This window comes from Amblyomma mixtum, chromosome 2 (genome assembly GCF_055824585.1).
Source record: "Amblyomma mixtum isolate Tamu chromosome 2, ASM5582458v1, whole genome shotgun sequence".
NCBI classification, from domain to species: Eukaryota; Metazoa; Arthropoda; class Arachnida; order Ixodida; family Ixodidae; genus Amblyomma; species Amblyomma mixtum.
This window is the reverse complement of record NC_143013.1, coordinates 176,848,366-176,853,801: the sequence shown is the minus strand read 5'-3', so window position 1 is coordinate 176,853,801 and position 5,436 is coordinate 176,848,366. Positions and strand designations below refer to the sequence as shown.

General features: G+C 44.1%; 1 pseudogene; it reads left to right on the top strand.

Annotated features, from left to right (window-relative positions):
* Nucleotides 1-359: 359 nt before the first annotated feature.
* Nucleotides 360-5,046, top strand: LOC149361727 (uncharacterized; annotated as a pseudogene).
* The last annotated feature ends 390 nt before the right edge of the window (nucleotides 5,047-5,436 follow it).

The following is a 5,436-nucleotide window of genomic DNA, read 5'->3' as shown; positions in this document are numbered from 1 at the left end:
CTCCTGCCTTTTTAACACCGGTCTTGCCATCACCACACTTACTCCCTCTAGACTCGTCACCTGCACACTTCGCACCTGCAGACTTGTCTCCTCTAGCCTTTCTATCGCCAGTCCTGCCACCACCAGTGTTGTCTTCACCGGACTTACCAACATCAAGCTTGCTAGAACATGTACCCTCGCCACCTCCAGCCTTGCTGCCTGCGGTCTTTCCAGAGTCAGAGTTGCCATCGGCAGGCTTGCCGCCCTCAGACCTACCACCTCCAGACATCGAAACAGCTGAGATAGCAGACAAGTGCGTTCAAGTGGCAGTGAAGCCATCGACAGCGTGCCAAGGTTCGCAGACAGTATGGGCTAGAAGTATGGTGTCGAAGTCACTGCAAGCAAGACCTCAGATGACATCTGTCGGTAAGTTCCTTTAGTTTCAAAACAAATTTTTATACTTTCCCCTCCACTGCTCTCCCACGATTTCTTGCGGTAAACTGGATGCAGCCTGTGGTGCAGTGTGATTGCATAATAACCTAGATTTGTTAATTCCCACCAATATTGTATATTAGTATATCTCACAGATACAGTATCTCATTGAGATATTGTAAAGATTAACCAGAAAAGAAGCATCAGTCAGCTGTGGGTGTTATGTAGCTCATCCGAAATGAACCAAGTTTATCAGCACCATCACAGCACCATCAGCACAGGTTTGAAAATTGCCATGAAAGTACAGGCCATAAAAAAATGCGTGTTTCAGGTATCCAGGTTGGTAGTTGCATGATGGATGCTGCTGTGCAAGTTGGCATGGGTACAGAGGCATGCGTGCACAGTGACGACAGCTGCAGCAAAAGCGACAGCGAGCTGGCAGTTGATGAGGATGAAGACTACAGTCCGTTGACTGAGTTCAGGTATGTGTGCAGTATGTTACTGCTAATCTGGCACTGTGTTTGCATCACCCCATGTCAGCATTTGCTATATTTTGTTACACTGCACGAGAAATTTATGAGTGAGCTGGTACCGGATTTTCTGTTTATGTTCTGCTATTCACCAGAAAATTTGTTCCATTTGTTCCAGTCATGACGACCTCACTAGTACTGTAAACGAGCCCACTCAGCCTGCAGAAGGGAGCGTGTTTTTAGTGGAGGTGAAGTGGCTGAAACAGCTTTTTCAAATCTGCTTCACCTGCCTGGCACCGTGCACTTTCATAATGAAGTGTACAGGGACGCTGCTTGAAGTCTGCGCAGAATGTCCAGCAGGCCACATATTCTCCTGGAAAAACCAGGATGTTATCAGGCAGCAGCCTGTGCTGAATGTCCAGCTGTCAGCAGCCATTTTGTTCTCTGGGAACAACCCCACTGCTACGTTGCGAATGCTGGCTTCAATTGGCATCCAGATAGTGAAGCAGCGAGCATTCTTTAGAATCCAGCATGATTACCTCTGGCCTGCCATTGGTGCCGTAAGTTGTTCTTTCATTCAGGCATTCATTGCAGATGCTTAGTGCTGTGCAAAATTTATTACAGGTTTGGAAAAAAGAACAAGAGCAGTTATTTGAGGATGCCTCATGTAGAGGACTGAGGCTTGCTGGAGATGGGCGGGCTGACTCGCCTTTTTACAGCGCAAAATTTGGGACGTACTCCCTGCTCGACGTGGAGAAGAACAAAATTCTGCATTTCGAACTTGTCCAGGTTTGTCCTAAACTTCCCGCATGGTCTGAGGACTTGGCAATACCTGCTTATATTTCGTAAGCTAGTTGTATAGTAGCGGTATATATTTCATGTTACTCAATGGGTGCATGCTTCATGGTGTAGTGCAGCATAAATTTGTACTATCTGTCTTGCAGTCGAATGAAGTTGGTGGTAGCTGCCATATGGAGTTGGAGGGGCTAAAGCGGTGCCTCAAATTCCTGGAAGACCATGGGTTGTGCACTGAGGTGCTTATTACTGATCGGCACTCACAAATTAAAGCCTTTATGAGGAAGCAAAATGCAAACATCAGCCACGAGTTTGATGTGTGGCATGTGGCAAAAGGTACTGCAACGAATTCTTGATTGAAGTACATCCTTACATTTTGTAGACTGTGCATTCACTTTTATTGTAAAATTTGCTTCCAGGTGTTGCAAAGAAGATAACTGCTGCCACAAAGCTGAGTGATTGCCATGAACTTGGGGTTTGGGTGAAAGCGATAGAAAACCACTTGTATTGGGCAGCAGCGTCAAGCAACGGGTGCAAAGAACTGATTGTGCCCAAGTGGACGTCAGTTTTAAACCACATTAGAAACGTACACGTCCACGAGAATGCCCTCTTCCCTGTATGCCTGCATGACGAAGTTGAACCTCGGCAATGGCTCAGTGAAGGTACGTCGCATACTGCTGGAAGGAGATGACTAACAATGCAATGTTCTTGCCATGTTGCAATTTCAAAAGCGCTGCTGTACATCCAGGACAGTGCCATACCAAAATTTCTTCTTTTATTTTTCATTACTGCATCATGTGCATATGATTAATCATTTATAATAAGTAATCCCTCTCATAGCTGCAGTTTTAATGCTAATGCAATTTGACTGAAGCAACAACGTAAAGGCAACAACAAAGTTGGACGTGCCACGATAAGCAGTGGCTCTTAACACTGTGCTTATGTTGTGCCCAGTACACTCAATGTTTGCTGTTGTCGCAATGTGCAATAATATACTAATAGGAATACAGTTCAAGAGGCTGTTCTTGTAGTCATCTAGCGCATCTTGCAGTTAGCAGAGGTGAAGCAAAAGAGCCCTCCTGCAATAATTTTGTCGGTGTTTTCACCAATATTAGCTTAATAAACTTGATGTGCCTTGTGAATGAGCATTGAAAGTGTACTTTTTTTTGCATGGCTCATGCTTTTCATGCGGTATGTGCCCCTGGGCGCAATATGAACAAGTCAGTGAAAAAATTTCAGCCAGCAGCTCAGCACAGAAAAAAAAAAGATGGTGTGAAGAATAAGCTACATTTGCTGCAAAATTTTCCATCCTATTCAGGCATTCCCCTGTTTGTGCTCTTCAAGTCTAATTGTATCGAACAAATTAGCTGTGTAAAGAAAGACGGAATGGCAAGTTTGCTTCTAAAACGCATGACATAACTTTCTGTAGCCTTTGCCTTTTGTGCTTTGGTTGTTTGACAACACAACTATCTGTTCTTGTTTGGGTATTATGGTGGCAGCAATAGCAGATTATTTTTCCAGGTGACGCCTGTTTTTTGTATCTTCTCTTTTCTTAACATGCTTCGATGCCCTTTCAGAATCCAAGGCATTCATAAAACTCAAGGCCATTGCAACCTCCAAGCTTCTACTGGCTGATATGCCGAAGTTATCTACAAGGCACCAGACGTATGGGCTGGAAACATTTCATGGGCTGCTGCTCCGCTTTGCCACGAAATTCTGTCAATACTCATACTTTGGTATGAAGGCATGGTAAAGCATGTTCTTTTCTTTATCCCACACTGGGGAGAGTCAAATTTCCACGATTTTATTTCCACATGGACTATCACAAATCCCTTCTATCCTTGTCCCATGTCTGCGGTCAACACACAGAGATTAAAACCTGGAAAGTCCAGCAGGCAACCAGGTCGCCGTTGCATTTTTGCATGGTGGCACATGCCAGTTTCAGTGAGCTCATTGGCAAACAATATATGCAGAGTGGATGCAGACCACAGCTTCTGTTTTATTTTTCTCTCATGTGGTACACACACACACACACTTCCAGGACTGCACATAAACTTGAACATTGCAAATTTGTGGCACATGCCTTCCTGCTTTAGATACGACTTAAAGTAAATTCAAGAGCTGGGCAGGTTGGTATGCTTTCATTCTAAAAGTTACTACGCAGCAGATGGGTACAAGAGAACAGGATGTGGCAGTCCTGACTAGTAACGGGCACATGTTATGTACTATGGGAATATATGCTTTAAAGGAACATGGGAACATATGCACTATAGGCAGGCTAACCTGACAAAGAAAAATACATGTGAAAATGTACTAATCACTAACAAGAAAGGTTATCGCCCAAGATAAAAAAAGCACTTTGTTTGCTGATGACATGGAAATCTGGTTAATGCATCTGCTTGTTGTACAACAGTACGGCACGTTGGGCTGGTTGGTTAACATACATCTTGCAGATGTAGCACAACAGAAATGAAGCACAGCGTTCGTGTCGTCTATTTTTCACTGTCCTTCGTTTTTGTAGCACTACATCTACAAGATAATCTGCTTGTGTGTTTAGCAGTATAGGAGGCCTTCACTATTTCTGAGATTCTCTGGTCTCCATACTCAAATAGAACAGAAGCATCGCCTAAACTAATGTGTTGCCCGCATTCTTGCTGCTGCGGTTAGCGGTGGAAATGTGCCTCTGCATTTAACATGATGCAACCTTGCTCACTATGTGATGTCTTATGAATACTTGTCCGCGATTTGCGCTCGTGTTTTACAATATTACTTTGCTATATAATGTCCTTTGCATTGTGTGTATTGCCCTGTTTGTAAACTAAACTGCCTGTTACTAGCCAGCACTGTCCTGTCTACTCTCCTGCATTTCTCTGGGGCATTTCAAGTGTTTATAATTTTAATGTGCTCATTGTGATGTCTGTCGGTTTGCGGTGGCTCGTGCAAAATGACAGTCATCATTTGTAATTGCATCGGCCATGCATGACTCTTACAGAACCCAACTAGCAGCACTCCACTACAATGAAAATGGTGGAAGAGGCCAGGCTGTCACTCAGGATGGTAGAGAGAGGTGGAGCCTGAGGTTCCCAAAGGCCACAGCAGGCAAAGCGACAGCTTGTCCTGTGAAGGAGCAGCCCACCCATGGTATGCTTAGTGTTTTTTTTGTGGTCTAAGTATCAGTGCCATCTCAAATGCTTTCACAGGATACGTCGACAGACTGCTGAACATGGTCATGGCTGAGGTGAAGAAGACATCATCCACAAGGAGCGTCCTCTGTGCAGAGGCACCACCACCACTGAGTAGCCAGTATCCCACGGTGTCAAAGGATGAGGTTGCGAGGAACAGGAAGACGAGATTTAGCTCATTACTTTAAACAAAGTGTAGACACGATAATTTGGCTTCCGTGTTTTATTTCTACTTTTTCTTTTACTAAGGTAATCACTAATACAGCCAGGACAACTTTAGACTTCAATCAACCAAATGATCAGGCAGGCTATCATAAAGGGTACTCGACAGTAGACCATATTCACACTATCAGTCAGGTGATGGAGAAATGCGCAGAATATAACCGACCCCTATATATAGCCTTCATTGATTACGAGAAAGCATTTGACTCAGTGGAAACCTCAGCAGTCATTGCACAGTCAAGGTGTAGAAGAGTGTCATGTGAAAATATTGGAAGATATTTATAACAATTGCGCAGCTACCATAGTCCTCCATAAAGTCAGCAAAAATATTCCAATCAGGAAAGGTGTCTGGCAGG